Below are 18,281 nucleotides of genomic sequence, written 5' to 3' on the forward strand. Positions count from 1 at the left end.
TGTGATTAGTTTATTAGTTGTTCAGTTGTACAAACATCCATTGACATTGTAAATTTAATTGGTAAACTTTAATTTTTCTAATTGTTGGGAGCGGCATTAACACAAGTACAGATGCAGTCCCATTGGAACTCACAGGAACAGTTTATCTTTGATCTAAGTTTCTGTTAGGGAAAGTATTTTTATTTTGAATATTTGAATAATGTACTTAATACAAAATTTTCCAATTTTAATAAGAAAAGTTTTGTATTTTGTATTTGTAGAATATTTGAATACTTGATTTACTAATCATATCTTTCATTTGAATGAAAGGAAGGATTTAATATGGGGGGAGAATCTTAACTCCCTAACTTGGATTTTAATTTTCACTTAGTTATTTTTACAGTATATTTTACTGCTAGTTACAGTTTTTTTCTTTTAACTCTTATCTACATGGATGAGTAGATCCAGATTTTAGTACCTTAAGGACAGAATATATCTTGAAAACTTGGGAAAAAAACATAGCTACTTACTATTTAAATGATATCATTTAAGAACAACCTATTAGCCACTAGAAACATCTTTTCCTTTTTATAGGCTTTCCCCTCTTTATGTGTTAAAGCTTGTTTTGCTAACCCTTTTGATAGGAACAGAATTGCACACAGACAATGCAAGGGTTTGAAGGTGCAGTGATTATTTAATTTGTAAAAGGCATACATTTAAGTTGATGGTGTAGAATCATTTATTTGGCTAGGAAAGACCTTGCGATTTACAAAATGGACATCTTGCCTTGGTTTCCTAACATGTAAATGGAAACAATACTCTTATGCCACACAATAGTATGCGTTAAATCAGAGAAGATATTTTCCCAGTACTTTTAAACTACTTTAAGTATTTTAGTTGATGAATCCTTAAGATGCTTCGGTATGCTTTTCCACAGCGCCTGGGAATGGCTGATTTACATTTGTGTTTGCTTTGGCCAGATGACTTTAGCCTGAATTTATTTCTCGTTTTTTAATTATAGACTTAATGCATACATATAATAATTATATAGTTAATACTGGTGAAAATAATTGGTAACAAGTAGAATATTGAGTTAAATTTGTGAAAAGTCTAGAAATATTGAAGATCTTTTAATTTAAAATTGTTGGTTAATATATTTCACAATTGTGATCACTTACACACTGTAGGACAGCTTTATCGCTTTGGTTTCTAAATGGCCATATATATATACATGTGTGTGTGTGTGTGTGTGTATATATATATATATATATATATATATATATATGCTGTAGCATAATAAATACTCAATTTCTTTTTTGTTTAATTTTAAGAATAATTTAAGATGTCTTTTCCAAAGGCTTGATCTTCAGTAGAAATTTTATTTGAGTTCTTATTAAGAGATTAACTCCTTTACTTTCATAGCAGAAACTACTGTTGAGACTATATTATTATAGCTTTTATTAAGATATTAGACTTTTGGTTACTTTGTGGGAGGAAATCATATAGATGAAAAGTCTCTACAAGTGGGTTTATAATTCATTGATTAGCTGATTTTTTTTTTAGAATTATCTTAATTCTATTTTATCATGTTTTCTTAAATATAAAGAGCTAAAATGTAGCTTTTTTTTTTTTTTAAATTGGGTAAAGAAAAAGTCTGTTTTTTTCTTGAGCTCTGTGAAGACAGGAATTATCCTGCAGCTTACTGTCACAAATCCAAAGATAGTGGCAAAGGGTTCATGTGTGTGCCACAAACAAAAGGAGTAAAGAAGGAGTAGCAAACATTTGATTCACTAAAGCAGCGTGAGCTCTAAAGAGAAAGATATACTTGAATTGTTTTTGGAACCTCTGCTTATAATCCTTTTACCGCATATTATTGAGCTAGCACGAGATACTGCATGATGGAGATGTTGGCAGCCTACATGGAAGGATAGTAATGATCTTGCAGTGAGCACACTTCCTGAAAATGGACGTGAACGCTTCTGTTTCCCAAGTTATCTTTCTCTGTGACTTCAGTTTTCCAGTGAAATCTTAATAAAAAAGATGCATATAAATGATGTCTTGTGCTTGTTTGTGTAACAGGTTTTAAAAATAAATGACCTTAAGATAGAACTTTGTAAAAATAAGAGTTGTGGTTTGTTTATTTATTATATGCAGATTATAATTTTAAAATTTTTATCTCCTGTTTTTTTTTTTTTTTTTCTTCTCAGTGCTGGGAATAAAATCCAGGTCCTCATGTGTGCTACACACTCTACTACTAAGCTATACTTCCTGCCCTTAGCATTGAATATTAAAGTTTTATAAGTTGGTAGTCTTAACTTATTTATTACTTTTGAAAATCATAACATGCTGTAGGACTTTGCAGTAGTTCTTTTTCTCATTGCTGAGATAGAATAACGAAAATTAATGAAAGTGACTTATAGGAGGAATGATTTATTTTACTTAGTGTTTGAATGGATACGGTCCATCAAAGGGTCAGGGGTGGGGCATAGTTGCAAGACCATGAGGCAGCTGACCATATAACATCTGCAGTTAGGAGTGAGAGACATAAATGCTGGTCTGCACTTACCTTTTTTTTCTGTTTTATTCAGCCAGGATCCAAGCATATGGAATGGAGTCATCAACATTAAGGGTGGACCTTAGTTATCCAGCTCTGAAGGGTGGGCCTTAGTTATCCAGCTCTGGAAAACTAGAGAATTGTCTCCTGGGTGATTATACATCCACTGGAGTTTCCAATGAAGACTTGGAACTTATTTTCTCAGAAACTATATACTACCAAAAGCCTATTTAACCTATAATATACTGCAGTTACTAAATTATGTTACTGGATTGTACTAGTAATTATAAAATTCTAGAAAATCATAAAATTATGCTAACAACTATAAGTACATCAACCTAAGTATCCAGTGACAGCGTTATTGAAACTTCCGTGTTCTCAACCATGGAACAGGAAGAGGAGGGTATTTCTTGGAGTTTGTTGCTTTGCCTTATATCAGAAGGCAGGAAGCTAGGGAAGTTGCAAGGGTGGGGTCTTCTTGTGAAGGGTTTTGGTTTTGTCAGTTGCAGTATCACAAAGGTTGAAATAGAGGACCCCTGCTCTGGTTTCTTCCCTAGAACAGAAGTCTGAGGTACTTGGAGAAGTCTGTGGACCTCCCCTCTCTTGTGAGACATTTTCCCTTTCTAATATTTCTGCCTATACATTTGTCAGGGATTTTTTTTTCCTTCTAGTTCGACTTCTGAAAAGAGTGTAGTTCTAAACTTTTCTTCATATGCCTCCTTTTGGAAGCAGGGTGTTTAGTTCTTAGGTTGTTACTAATTTTGATGGTTTTAAAAATAAGCTCTCAGCACAATTAAATGGTATTATAATTGTACAGTATGCTTCGATGGGGTGTGGTAGGATTGGAGGCAGGTTGAAAAATGAATTATAAATGCTTCAAGGAGAGAGTGTTTTGAATGTCTGTCCTTCCACCCCCGGCTTCATTTTTATGTTCCAGTGCCTGTTTTTTAGCTTAAGCTAAGTGGATTTTGCAGTTGCTACAGAACAGCAGGCAAGTCTTTTTGCTGTGAGAATGTGTTGTGAGAAAATGACTCATGACACAGCTGTTTGTCACTTAGGTTGGGGGTTTTTAATGGACGTGTTTGGAGATTAATGATAGTCAGAGATAATGTATAGCATGTTCTCCTAAAAGGAAAGGAAGTAAGTCACTTCATAGGGTCTCTTACATTTATTTTACCAAATCAGTACCATTGGTTCCAAGTTTCATTAGGATTTTATGGAAGATTAAATCAAAAAGATACAGCTTTCTGCTATTCTGCTTTTTCCCTAGGTCCAGATGCCCAAAGGTTGAACAAATTTGTTTTCTTTCCAGTTGTCCAGGCTATAAACTACCAAACTCTGAGACTCCTAGTGAGTGTTCCCTGCCATATCTAGGACCTTACAAGGATCCTTACAAGGAGTACCTAGTTTTTCCTGACTATAGGCTAGAGTGTCTTTGTCCATGGTCCTGAGATTGAGTTCATTAAAGATGCCATTTTGTTGTACCTTCATAATAAGTCTTTATTCTACCATGTATTGGTTGGACTTGTATTTTAAATAGTTACCAGCTATCCAAGAACGTTCCATCATAGATGATATAGTTAGTTTGAGGTCACATGGCTAATAAAATTGGAGGTCAACACAGGTATGCGATTTCCAGTCCCTCTTCTTCCTGCTACTTAGACTGTCGGGAGCATCATTTCTTAAAGCTAAGGACCTCAGAGGAACTCTGCAGAATGGACTTAAATGTTATCTCTTGAATTTAAATAATGAAGGCAGATCCTTTTTGATATGTCAAATAGTGGACTAGCTCTCTCTTATTTTTATTTATTCTTTGCTTGTTAAATTTGCTTATAAATTTGTCTTCAAAAATCTAAGCAGTTTTATTTTCTATAGAAATGTCTCCTGTCTTATATTTGTCCATTTTTGGTATTTTTTAGCATACTTGTACTAGAGTTTATGATAAAAAGTTATAGAAAATACAAGCAGAAAGAAAAGAAAGTAACTTGTATCCTAGCGGAGAATACAGACTAACAGTTTCCTGAAACCAAAGCAAAGTCTTTCAGATAGACTTAGAAATCTATCAGGTTTGTTGTTTCTAAAGAACCTCTGTGACCTCACTGATTTTTCTCTCTTGCTCTCAGTTTTTAATTTCATCGATTCCTGTCCTTTTTACTAGTTTCTGTCTACTTACTCCAGGCCCATTACCCTTAGTTACTTGAGTTGGAGGTTTATTGATTTAAGATCTTTCTTTGCCACTTCTCCTCCTGGATTTTGAGATAGAGTCTCATGTACCTCAGGGCAGCTTCAGTCTTGTGTTTGTAGCTGAGGATAACCCTGAACTCCCAGACTTCTTTTCTCCACTTCTAAGGTGTTGTAATTAAAGGTATAAACCTCCAGACCTGACTCCTTTTATTTGCCCAAAATAATCATTGATTTTTGAGCTATCTCACAGATTTGAGAACATACTTTTCTTTAGTTCTGATTATTCAAAATAAATTCTTTTGAAACCTCTGAACTATTATATTCAATCTCCAAATATTTTGGTATTTTCCACTGTCCTCTGATATACATTGTATAGTTCCTATTCATTTTTTACCAGTGTATTTTATGACCTGAAATGTCGTCTGTCTCAGTGAATGGACCATGTGAACTAGAGAGGAATATATTCTGTTTGGGGATTAAAGTACTTTATACATGCCATTTAGGTTCAGTTGATTGATGGTGTTCTTTAGTTTAACTGTATCTTATTTTTCTGCCTGTTCGGTTTGTTAACACTAATGAGGAATTCTGAAGCCTCCAACCCTGCCAATATATCCAGCTACTTCTTGCCATTTTGTCAAGTTTTTCTACACACATTTTGATGTTCTATTCTGAAGAACGTCGTACCCTAGTCAGGGTTCTCTAGAGTCTCAGGAGTTATAGGTAGTCTCTATATAGTAAGGGAATTTGTTGATGACTTACAGTCTGTTGTCCAACTCCCAACAATGGTCAGTAGCTATGAATGGAAGTCCAAGGATCTGGCAGTTGCTCAGTCCCACAAGGCAAGTAGGTGAAGGAGAGAGAGAACAAATCTTCCTCCTTCCAATGCCCTTATGTAGGTCTCCAGCAGAAGGTGTAGCCCAGATTAAAGGTGTGTGCCAACACACCTTTAATCCCAGATGACCTTGATCTCAGAGATCTCCCTATCTTAATCTTCTAGGATTCATAGCCACTATGCCTCAAGATCTCCATGCCAAGATCCAGGTCAGAAACTTGTATCTCCCAGCCTCCAGATTAGGGTCACTGGTGAGCCTTCCAATTCTGGATTGTAGTTCATTCCAGATATAGTCAAGTTGACAACCAGGAATAGCCACTACAAACGTGTACATTAAAAAAGATTGTTGTGTTGTTTTGGTAAAGGTAACTTTATCTTACTGTAGTATATTTTTACATTCTAGATAATACCCTCATGCGGAATCTTCCCTTGTTTAAGCTGGCTGCTTCAAGCTTTCTTCGGGTTCATATTGACATAGTTAACATTTTTATTTTCCTTCCCTCTGAAGAACTTGTTTGGTCACTTGCTGACAGAAGTATTATTCACTGGTGACCAATTCCCCTAGTTTGTAGTTATCTGAAAGTCCAACACAAACTTTAGGTTGGTAAGTTTGTTCTTCCAAGATTTTCTTCATCCTTTTATTTTAAATCTATGTCTTCCTAAAATAGATTTCTCATATAAAATAGATCTTTTTACTCCCTCAATATCTCTGTCTTTTAAATTGGTATATTTGAGCCATTCACATTTAAAGTAATTAATGATAGTTGGATTGATTGCTATCATATTTTTAACTTATATTCATTGCTTTCGTACTTTGCTTTTTTAAAAAAAATCTTTATCTTCTCTGACATTAATTGAATTTTATATGGCTCCATTTTTCTCTCCATTCTTAGCATATCAATTATATATTTTGACAGTTTCTTTTAATGGCTACCCAGATTTTTTGGATACATTTATGGTTAACCTCAAATCTCTGTATAAATATACTAATGCCACTTAACATGTAGTTTAGGTACCTTTTAACAAAATTCTCAATTCCCCTGCCCTATCCTTTGTAATATTGCTGCCATTCATTTGATTTAATTATATCACACAATAATTTGTATTATTTTAAATGAATAACTATCTGTATAAAGATTTTATTTTACTTTCCTTTAATCTCTGACATCCTTTATATTCTTATATAGATCTGGCCTATTTTAGTATTTTCTTTCCCTCTGCAGAAGTGTTTTGTCATTTCTGGGCAGGCATATTTACTGGTGACAGGTTCCCTTGGTTTTTATTTGTCTGAGAAGGCAGTTAGTTCACAATTTGGAATGACTGAATCCAAAGTCTTAAGTTGATGGCTTTGTACTTTCAAAACTTGCAGTACCTCATTCTACAGCATTTTAGCAGCTGCTGATGAGAGTTCAGTGTAATTCGTACTTGTCTGTCTGTATAAGTAAAACGGTTTTCCTCTTCAGGATTTTTTCCCCGTGCCTTTCAGATTTAATTTAGTTTAATTAACCAGTTGGTGCTAGGGATCCAACCTGTTGCCTCATCCCTGCTAGGTCGGTTCTCTAGCACTGAGCTGCAATCCCGACCGACTTGTCTTTGCAATTTGAGTATCATCTGCTTAGGTGTATAGTTTCTGGTATTTGGTGGTCTTTGTGGGTCTCTCTTTTGGTTTCTGTTATTGGCTTTAGAAAACTTTTGATTCGATATGTGCTGCATATTTTACACAGTTAATGTAATCCTAACAATGACTTTGTGTAAAGGTATAATTCTTTTCAATTTTGGTTGAAATTCTTTTTGATAAAGGTATAATGCCTTTTCAAGGAAAGAGCTAAATTTTAAATATAGAACATGAGAGAATATAATTCTAGCCAAATATTAATGTCTTATACCTATTTCTGACTTAGGCTTTTTTTGATATAGAAAAGAAAATAATTATTTTAATTTACTTACTCAATTGCAATATTGGAGATGGTTGTTAGGAATTAGTTCCAGAGTTCAAGTTTATATGGAGCAGACCAGATAGATCAGTTTGCTATTAAAAGATTTGAATGAGACCTGGGCAGAGAACTGACAGACCAAAGACAGGACTCCTTTTAAATCCTTCTTCTGTGATTGTTGGGGTTCCTTACTGAAGAGTGGATGACAAGTCGAGAAATCTGCTGTCCCAATTCCCAGTCAGCCTTCCACTTCCTGTACACTCACACAACCACGATACAGGAAAGAAGTGGCGACTGGAGTCTCAGGTGAAGGTCTCCTTAGCTTCTCCCCGTGCCTACAACCTAAAATGCTGGTAACAGCCTTTTTAACGTAGCCTTGCACACACGGGCCATCACTGTACTGTTCTTCTTTTGTTGCCCAACTGGGAAGCAAGGAATTCTGTACATCATCAGAGCAGCTCTGATTTCTGATGGCCACAATCCTGTCACAGTTAGAGGAAATATTGTTACAAGAACACACTGCAACTGTTGTACCAATGGTTTGCCCACAGTGAGGCTGTGGGATGGTTCAGTATGCTAAAGTGGTTGCCTTGTGAGCCTGTCAGCCTGAGTCCGATCCATGGACTGTACCCTGGGAGGAGAAAACCCACTCCCAAAAGTTGTTTTCTGACCTTCACGTGTGCCAGCCCATGGCTCTCACATACACTTCATAGACAGAAAGCTTGAGTGAATTGATTAATAGAGAATCCACTACTCATTTCAATTTAAATTTGCATTAGTTTAAAGATAATCTTAAACCTAAATGATATTGTGTTGTTTCTAGAAATTGTTAATTCCAAAGAATGAATAAGTTTCCTTTGGAGAAAGAATGGAAAGTCATGGATATTGATTTGGGGACTGTTTGATTTGGATTTGTGACATGTCCTTTCTTTGAGCTGTTTGAATTTCTACAAATAATGGAGAGTTGGTAGTTCAAGATCTGGGAATAGATGGGTTTATGAAGAGGAGGGGGAGTTTAAAGACTTGGCGTGCGATAGAATTTGCCTCTGACTTATGTTTAGAGGGTGAGAAGAACAGGAGAGAGAAGAGGTTTCTTGAGAGGATATAATGTGCTACGTTTGATCCTCTCTCAATAAACACAGACCAAGGACACAACTCCGTGACTCTGAAGAGAACCCCAAGGCTAGTGAGTGGGGAGAGGCAAAGTCAACCCTGCTGTTTCGAGAACAGAACAGGAGGAGCATGGGAAAGATAGATGGTTAACGACGAGCATCAAGGGCTTTGTAGTTTAGGTAAGAAGGGGCCAGTCCTAAGATGGAGTCCTGGAAGTAAAAATGTTAAAGATGTGCATAGGCACTTGGCTTGATGGAATAATGGCACTAGTTCTGTCCTTAGAACTGGAGTGATGATGCTCAGGATAAGGGCTACACTTCTGAAGGCCTTGTTCTCGTCCATGTGCTTCTAACATGTGCTTTAGTCAGTGAATAATACAAGCCATGTTGAAATACGAGAGCCCTGAAGGCATGAAAAGCATCATGTATCATGTGCCACTACTGACGGCTCTCTTAAAAAGATATTCGCTTTGCTTGTAAAAATAAGACTTTGATGATAGTTTACCATCTAGTGCTTCATATACAGTAATCAAATGTCATAAAAGTCAACCATTTTATTGTCATAGAAGGAAATGAACCAGAGTATGTCTCTCAGTAGATTTCTACATAAAGACTTTAGGTTCATTCTTAGCATTAAAAAGAAAATGTACAAGCTGGAAAGGTGACCCAGTACAGGTCTTGCAGAGGACCTGAGTTCATAAGTTGAGCTCCCAGCATCCATAGATCCAGTGGGATCCAATGCCTTTAGCCTCTGGGCATCTGCACTGTGCATGTGTTCCTACACGTCATATGCTTTTTAAAATAAATCTTAAAAGAAAAATTTTGTTCAGTATAGAAAGATGATGTTAATGCTCTTTCATACATTTTGTATATATTTCATATAGTAGAGATGGATTTTACTTTGTGTGTGTGTATCTATCTATCTATCTCTGAATGAGTATATGGGGTGGTGGTGCTTGTGCCCTTGTGTGCTCCTGTGGAGACCAGATGCTGACATGGGCTGTCTTTCTCTATCATTCCCCACCATACGTGTGCGTGGGGAGCAGGGGTCAATAGAGTCTCCTATTGAGCTCGAAATTAGCCATTTCTGCAAGGCTAGCTGACTAATTAGTCTTGCCTAGAATATATCCCCTCCTGACATTGTTGGGATTACAGACACACAGCACCATCTCGCCAGTCCTTTAACTTGGCTTTTCAAGTCTTGCTGTATGACCAGACCAGCACTGCACCCCTTGAGTCCTCTCGCCTCAGCTCCCTGAGCCGGTGCACATGTATATGCCACTATGCCCACTCAGTAAATTCACTCACTGAAAGTCTCTTACAGGCTGGGTGTGCCGCCTCGTACCTGGAAACTTGTAATCCCAGCACTGAGGAGGCTCAGTCAGGGCCTTAAGTTCAGGGCCAGCTTGTGCTACAGTGTGAGAGGGGGTTGTTTGAAAACAACAAAACCAGTAAGTAGCCTGTGAAAAATTGTCAGGTCCAGAAACTGTCAGTTTAAAAACTACTTTACTATCATTAGAATTCTGTGGTGGTAAAAAGAAAGTTATTATAGAAAGACATTTGAAATAAGTGTATCACCCAGTAGGCACTACTGCTATATAAGCCCACGGGCAAGACACATATTTTTCTGAAATATCCAGTAAAGAGTATTTGCTTCGCTTTTCATTAGCTTAGCTGTATTACATCTGTGTGCCTCCACACTACTCATGTTAAACTTTTTAAAAGAAAGACGAGTGGTTCATTGAAAAATAAGACACTTTAATTTGATTTTTTTGTTTGTACCTGGTTTTCATTTTTATCTAACTCACAAATACTACTCAAATTACTTTTAAGTGCATTTTGAGAATGAAGCCTGGCGGTTTTTTAATGTTAGGGTAAAGTGTATCTAATTGTAAGAAAGCCAAGGAAGTGCCTATAGCTCAAGATAAATGACCTAGATTATGTATGGGGAATGGAGACTGGGGTAGGAGGACAGCTGTGACCGGCAGTGTCCTAAAAGTCAGACTACATGTTCTGAGGTAGTGAGCCACTGCTCACATCCTAAGTGAGAAGAAACTGAGTCCACTTGGTCACAGTTGACCCTGGTGGCATAATTGAAAGTATGAATGGAGCAGATTTAAGTGAGAGCCAGAGAAGTCACACACACACATGACCTGTTTAAGGAGAACAGAGGGGAGGGGTGGCAAAGCAGAAGAAGTGTGAGACCAAAGGAAACCTTGTTTTCTCTCTCTCTCTCTCTCTCTCTCTCTCTCTCTCTCTCTCTCTNCTCTCTCTCTCTCTCTCTCTCTCTCTCTCTCTCTCTGTGTGTGTGTGTGTGTGTGTGTGTCTCTCCTTCCCTCCCCCCCCCCACTCTAAGATGCATGAACTTATAGCAGCATTTTGCTGATGGCAGAGATTCAGTGAAGGGCAATGGTCCCAAGGAAAGCCCTACTGCTTCAGTAGCTTAGGGAGCTGTCCTGGAATTCATTCACCACAAAAGTGGTGTCTATGGGAGGCAGGGTTTGCTTTTGCTTTTGATGTAAGTATATCATGAAAGTTCTGGCAATGTATCTAGTATTTTATATGTAGATCATCTCTGGTAATGGTGCCATAGGTTTTAGCATAGCCATGCCAGTTTTCCATTGTACAGCCACGCGTGTTTTCAAGTGAGGTATGTGGTTGTAATATGTCCACAGGGTAGAAAGCAAAGTCCTTGGTTGCTCTGTGCTAGTCTGTTTGTGTTGAAGATTTTCCACCGGCATATTTCTAGAAAGGTTTTTGAAACTGTCGTGCCTACTTATCCACTGTCAAGTTGATATCTAATATTAATAATTTTAGATCACTTATATTTTTTGTTTGTAGGTAATAGAAAACAGTAAATATTTTATAGCATGAGTATTTTCTTTAGTTGGAATGGTTGTATTTGGTTAAAAGTTTTACGGGTTCTACTGAAATGGAATCAACATAATGAACTGATTGGATAAGCTTTAACTTGGAGGCATGTGGGACGCTGTCCTGATGAGCTAAGGCACCATCAGAATTTTGCAGTCTTTGTGTTTTCCCTGTACCTTCCACCAATCCCATTCCCTCCCTAACCAGTGGTAACCAGTTTTCTGCTGCTCCCTGTTTGCATTTTAAAAGCTTCTTGTCAATGGAATCCATAGTATACCTACATTTAACGTAATGATTGGAAGAGTTACTGTGTTACATCTGTCATTAGTTCATCATATTGCTGAATACTCATCCACTGTCTCGTTTCCATTCTAATGAACAGCACCACATTACTCATTCCCTTGTTTATGGGCCTTTGGATTTGTTTCAGCTTTTGCTTTTGACATTCCTGTACAAGTCACTTTGGGACACCACCTCTCGTGTCTCTGCATGCTAACACTGAAGCAAACAAAGCCCAGTGATTGCATTTCATCTATCACCTATCACACGGGCTGTGAATGGGCAGTTGACTGGTTTCTAATAACCCACAACCCTTAAGGGTAAGTGGGGTGAGGGTCGTATTCATTCTGTGAAAGTGGACTACCCTGAGCAAAATTCTGGGGTTTGCTAGTAGGTACAGAGTGAGTTCAGAGAGTTTGGGCTCTTTAACACTGTAGCCTGGGATGGTGGCACATGCCTGTTGGGGACTGCAGGAAGAGCAGTTCAAGGCCAGCCTGGTCTAGTTGGGAGCTTAAGGCCATTGTGGGTGACATGAGACCATACCTTTGAAAGAAAACAAAAACAAAAAAATATTTGTAGGATGTGTTAGGGAGGTGGGGATTGGTGAGAGGTTGAAGTTTGGGGTAGCAAAGTTCTAATGGTGCCTTAGCTTATCAGGACGGCATCCCACGTGAATCTCCAAGTTAAAACTCATCCAATCAGTTCATTATGTCGATCAAGATACATTCTCTACCAGTATAAAGTTATCAAAGGTTAAAAATATTCTAAAACAACCCTCAAGATTTCTACAAAATAAGTATATTTAAATAGTAATATAGCCAATTTAAAACACTTATTTGTTGTCTAAAATGTATACTGCTATTTCCTTAGTTGCTAGGAATTAGAGAACTTTTACTTTCATTACATATGAATGTATATTTCCAAAAAGAGATTATGTAATCCACAGCAATCAGTATTTCCTATGATTAAAAGATATAATTTCTGGCCGTGTGGTGGTGGCGCACACCTTTAATNCCAGCACTTGGGAGGCAGAGACAGGCAGATTTCTGAGTTCGAGGCCAGCCTGGTCTACAAAGTGAGTTTCAGGACAGCCAGGACTATACAGGGAAACCCTGTCTCAAAAAAAACGAAAAAAAAAAATATGTGTGTGTGTGTGTGTGTGTGTGTGTGTGTGTGTGTGTGTATATATATATATATATATACACACACACACATTTTTTTTCTGAATAAAGTTAGAAAAATACCATGGTTTGTACTAATTACTATTTGGTAAATTTTTAGAATTAGCTATTTTGCTTTATTATACTAGTTTCAGGTCATAAAGACTTGCTATTCTTTCATAGACATTAAAATTTCCCTCTTTTTTACTGCCTGTAAATAACCATTGTTAAAATTGTTGAGTATAGTTAATGCTTTTGTGCTAGAAGTGGGATGTGTCTTTGAAACCCACTTCCTATGTTTCTAATGAATGCATCAATCCCATTTCTGTGATTTAGAACAAACTGCTAATGTCTTGTAGAAAAGTAGGGTGAGAAGTCCCTCTGGCAGTAATAGGATGGGTCCTTTGTTTCTCAGGTCAAACTGCCACTCAGGGAAGCTTAAGGCTTGGGCGAGTCATTGCCCAAGCTCACAGCTGCAGGCACTTACTTTTAGGCAATAAATACCAATCTCAGCATGGTTGAGATTGGACCTGCATCTTTGCTTTTCATTTCCTCTGTACTGTTCTTAGAGAGTGAACCATGCGATGCTGCACAAAAAGTAAAGGATGCACACGCACTGCTAACTATTGGAACAATCATGAATGGAACATGGCTTCTACCCATATAGAACTCATACTGTAAAGATGCAACAACAAAGACAAACAGTAAAGGATTACATTCACACATTTCAGTGCAGGCAAAAGCTGCTATCATGTTTTAAGCAAGCATCTTCGCTAAGGTTGCTGCTACTGTGACAAAACACCATGACCAGAAGCAACTTGATAAGGAAGGGGACTTGTGGCTTATACACCCTGAATCATGGTCCATTGAGGGAAGCCAGGATGTGAACTTGGAGGCAGAAGTTGATACAGAGGCCATGGAGGAGTGCTGTTTACTGACTTGCTTCTCCTTGCTTGCTCAGCTTGCTTTCTTATAGCACCCAGGTCAAACAGCTCAGGGATGGCAGCACCCACAATGTGGTGGCACTTCCTCTTCAATCAGTAATTTTAAAAAATGCCCCATAGGCTTGCCTGCCTATAGCTTGATCTTGTGTAGGCTTTTTTTTTTTTTTTTTTTTTAATTTTTTTATCAATTGAGGTTCCCTTCTCTCAGATGACTTTAGCTTATGTGGAGTTGACATAAAACCAGCCAGGGCAGTGGGAAAAATAACATGATTGGGATTGCATTTTAAGCCTACCAGTAGTTGCTCTACTGGAAGGCAAGTGAACTCAGGTAACCAAATGGACACCAGTTCTAGTCTGAGCATGAAACTATAGTAGCTTGAACCAGGGTAGTTGTTTGCGAAGATGGGAGAGGAACGGATGAATTTAATACTTATTTTGAAGGTACAGTCAACCTAGTGGTGCCAAAAAGGTAGACAAAGAGTAGAAGGAAGAGTCAAGAATCACTAGTATGTCCTGACAGGTCACGCATTCGTGAATGTATGTTAATATATACAGGTGGTGGCTTGAGTTACTGTTCTTGCAGAGGACTTGGGTTTGGTTCCTAGCACCCACCTGGTGGTTCACATTAATTTATAACTTTGTATCCAGTGATCTGGCTCTCTCTGGCCTCCACCTGTACCATATGATGTGGTGCCAATACACACATGTAGGCAAAACAGTATAACACATAAAATAAAAGTAACTAAATAATGTTTAAAATTGCTTTTGTTACTTTACAGATTTTAAATATACAAATAATATACTTCATGTCAAATACTAGACTCCAGAAAATTGTTCTGGAAGTAATTATCTTGTTAATATTCCCTCGTGCTTTAAGGAGGAGATCTTGTGTGAAAAGAAGTTTTTCATAAGACAACATTACCTTCTTGAGCATTTAGTGCAATGACTAACACAATAGGCATTCAGTTGAGATTTGTTGAATGACTTATTCTCACTGAAAGCAAAGTACACTTTTCACAGTCAGACTTGGGCAAGACGATTCCTGGGGCATATAAACAGCTTCGAATTTAAGTTGGCCATGGGTGATTGTAAGACAGGTAGGCTATACCAAAGTAATCAAGCAAAGTTGACTTTAATTTATATCCCAAATTAACATTGAGAAGGTACTTTATAGAATTACTACAGTGAATTGAATTGTACTGCCATGATCTTGCAGTAATAAGTTGATGTCATGGACAAAACATTGACCTAAGTAAGACCTAGAATATACAGTTTTGGGTTTTAACTCTGGCATGATAATGTTATTTTGGGGGTGGTTATTAGTTTTAGAAACTTTATTTCCAGCCTAGTGTGGTGGCTCACACCTTGAATCCTAGCACTTGGGAGGGAGGGGCAGGACGATCTCTGTGAGTTCCAGTCCAGCCTGATGTACATAGTAAAGTTCCAGGACAGCCAAGGCTATTACACAGAGAAACTCTTTTTTTTTTTTTNCNNTTTTTTTTTTATTATTATTTTCTTTATTTACATTTCAAATGCTATCCCGAAAGTTTCCTATACCCCTCCCCCCACCTCTGCTCCCCTACCCACCCACTCCCACTACTTGGCCCTGGCCTTCCCCTGTGCTGGGTCATATAAAGTTTGCAAGACCAAGGGGCCTCTCTTCCCAGTGATGGCTGATTATGCCATCTTCTGCTACATATGCAGCTAGAGACTCGAGCTCAGGGGGCAGCACAGAGAAACTCTTATCCCAAAGAAAAGGAATGGAAGGGGAGGGGAGGAGAGGGAAAGGGAAGGGAAAGGAACTTTCAGTGCCCTACATGCAAGGAAAGAAGTCTTTCTTTCCTGAGGACTTTGTGTAATGAATAAATGTAGTATAATAATTAAATGCATAAAATCATATAACTATGTATATATGGTACAGTACTTAGACTGACTGGGATGTCAAGGACAGTATTTGATAAAGTGGTCTGTGGTAGATTGTGAGCCACAGTGAGCAGCTTGGTGACTGCTTCTCCATCCTTTTAAGTCTCCATCCTCCTTGTTGTAGGGCTTTGGCCAGCAGACTTGGTGGAAATTATGTTTGACTCTTAGAGTGGACATTATGCTTTACATGTTTCAAGTCTCAGCCAAATAGATGATGTACAGGCATGGAGAATGGATGTAAGCCATCCTGCCTAGGCCATTGTAGCTTAATCAGCTACTTGGCAGCTGGTCATAAACACAACCTAAATTGTTGACGCATAAAATCAGTTGTTATTCTACACTATGAATTTTTGTAGTGTTGTATAACAATAAGAATTGATAAAATCAGGGTCCATACTGGATACAGTTAAGTAAGAGAAGAATAGAAGTTTTAGAATACTTGTATTTATCAATTGCCATATTATTTTGTTAAAATGGGACCTCATACAGCACAAGCTGGCTTTGACCTTTTTTTATTTATTTATAAAGAATGAAGTCTGGTTATTTATAGGAAAATGTTTACAACTGGAGACAAGTGAATTGAGCCAGTCTTAGAAAGGCAAATACTGTATATTTTCTCTCATTTGGCATTCTTAGGTTTTTATGGATACACAAAATCATGTTTGCATATATGACTTGAAAGTAGAAGCAGAACTGTCTAGAGGGACCAAAGAGTCTACCGGAAGAGGAGGGAGGTAAAAGGGAGATAGGAGTATATTGTGGTTTGAATAAGAATGGCCTCCAAAGGCTTATACATCAGTCATCAGGGAATAAAACTACTTGAAACAGGTCAGGAGGTGTGGTCTTGTTGGAGGAATTGTGTCACTAGAGATGGACTTTTAGATTTCAAAAGCCAGGCCCCGTGTCTGTCTTCCTGCTGTCTGGGGATCCTCATGTAGAACTCTCAGCTCCTTCTTCAGCACCATGTCTGCTTGCTGCTGCCATGCTTCCAGACATGAAGATAATGGACTGAACCTCTGAAGCTACAAGCAAGCCCCGCCCCAGTCAGATGCTTTCCTTTGAGAGCTGCTGCGGTCATGTTTCTTCACAGCAATAGAACACTAAGATAGAGGGGATAGGGCAGAATGTACACAAAACTTCAGTGTTTTAAAGGTTTGCTAAGAATTTGTAACTTTTTAGTTATCAGAGTTTATGAGGTACTTAATTTTTTTTTTAAGTTGCACAACTTTAATGAAAAGTTTGAATGATATTTTGTTGTTACCATAAATAAATATGTGAGGCTAAGAAACTTGTAAACACAATGGCTAGTGGGTCTGTTCCATTATTGAGAGTCTGTATCTGGTCACAACCCTCTTGCTGGCAGTCCTAAGACAACATAGACCTACACGAGAAGTAACACAGCTGTGACCTTATTTAACCCTATCCAGCTCCCTAAGACTCCAGGTCTAAACATGGTGACTACATTGTGACTACATTGTTTCAGTCCTCCTTGAGTCTCACAGGAACCGTGGAGGGATGCTTGCAACTCATGCAAATCATGTAGAAAATAATGCATCACAAGAATTTAACTTAAGTTACTTGGAAGTACCGACAAGGAGGGCAATATATTCTGGGAGAATGTGATAAAGCGGAGCTTCGAAGGCCTGAATAGTCACTGAGATATTATGTGCAGGTGTGATGGTTGGTTAGAACTGGCGAGAGGGAAGAGTGCTGGGAACCATTGTCATCTGGACATGATGCGGCTGCTCTCTGGTGAAGTGGCTGCAGCAGCTGCTGCCTTCATCTCCACAAAGACTTGTGCAGGATTGAACTTGTCCATGTTCCATCAGGATTGGGGGAAGGGCTCAGGGAGCTGCTGTGGTCAGTGATTGCTGGTGGGGGAGGAGCTGTTTCTTCAGTGCTGTGATCACTGGTTCCTGCCCCAGTAAGTAACCCTCTACCCATGCTCACACACGCAACCCTAATTCAACACAGTGGGGATAAGAAAGGAATATGCATTATATACATGGATGAAGTTATCAAAGAATTAATTTTAATAATTACAAAGAAATATAAGGTACTTAGATATTTGGCTTTTATTGTTTTATCTTTTATTGAAAATAGATTTTTTTTTTTTCACAGAATAAATCCTGATTATGGTTTGCCCTCTCTCCTAGTTCCTTCCTATCTTCCTTCCCCATCCAGAATCTTCCCCTTTCTGTCTTCTTAGAAAACAGACAGGCTTCTAGGGGTTAATAATAAAATAAAATAACAAAACAAACTAAAACATTGCAATAGAACAAAACAAACAGAAGCAAATGCGCCTAAGACAAGACACAAGAAACTGATACAGATGCACAGACCCTCTTGTTTACACTCTCAGGAGTCTCATAGAAATACTAAGCTGAAAATCCCTGGTATGTGCCTAGAGGACCTGTAGGGTAAAGAAAGAGAAAAAATATGAGTAATATAAAAAATAAGAAAAAAATGAGTAAGCCCTGACATGACAGTGAGGCAGAACCTCCAAAGG

At 38.0% G+C, this 18,281-nt stretch overlaps 1 protein-coding gene across 3 annotated transcripts in view; it reads left to right on the top strand.

The window, feature by feature from the left end:
- Nucleotides 1-18,281, top strand: part of Wasf1 (WASP family member 1) — a 53,405-nt gene that overhangs the window by 1,481 nt on the left and 33,643 nt on the right. The window lies entirely within an intron of this gene.

Source organism: Mus pahari, chromosome 9 (assembly GCF_900095145.1).
Source record: "Mus pahari chromosome 9, PAHARI_EIJ_v1.1, whole genome shotgun sequence".
NCBI lineage: Eukaryota > Metazoa > Chordata > Mammalia > Rodentia > Muridae > Mus > Mus pahari.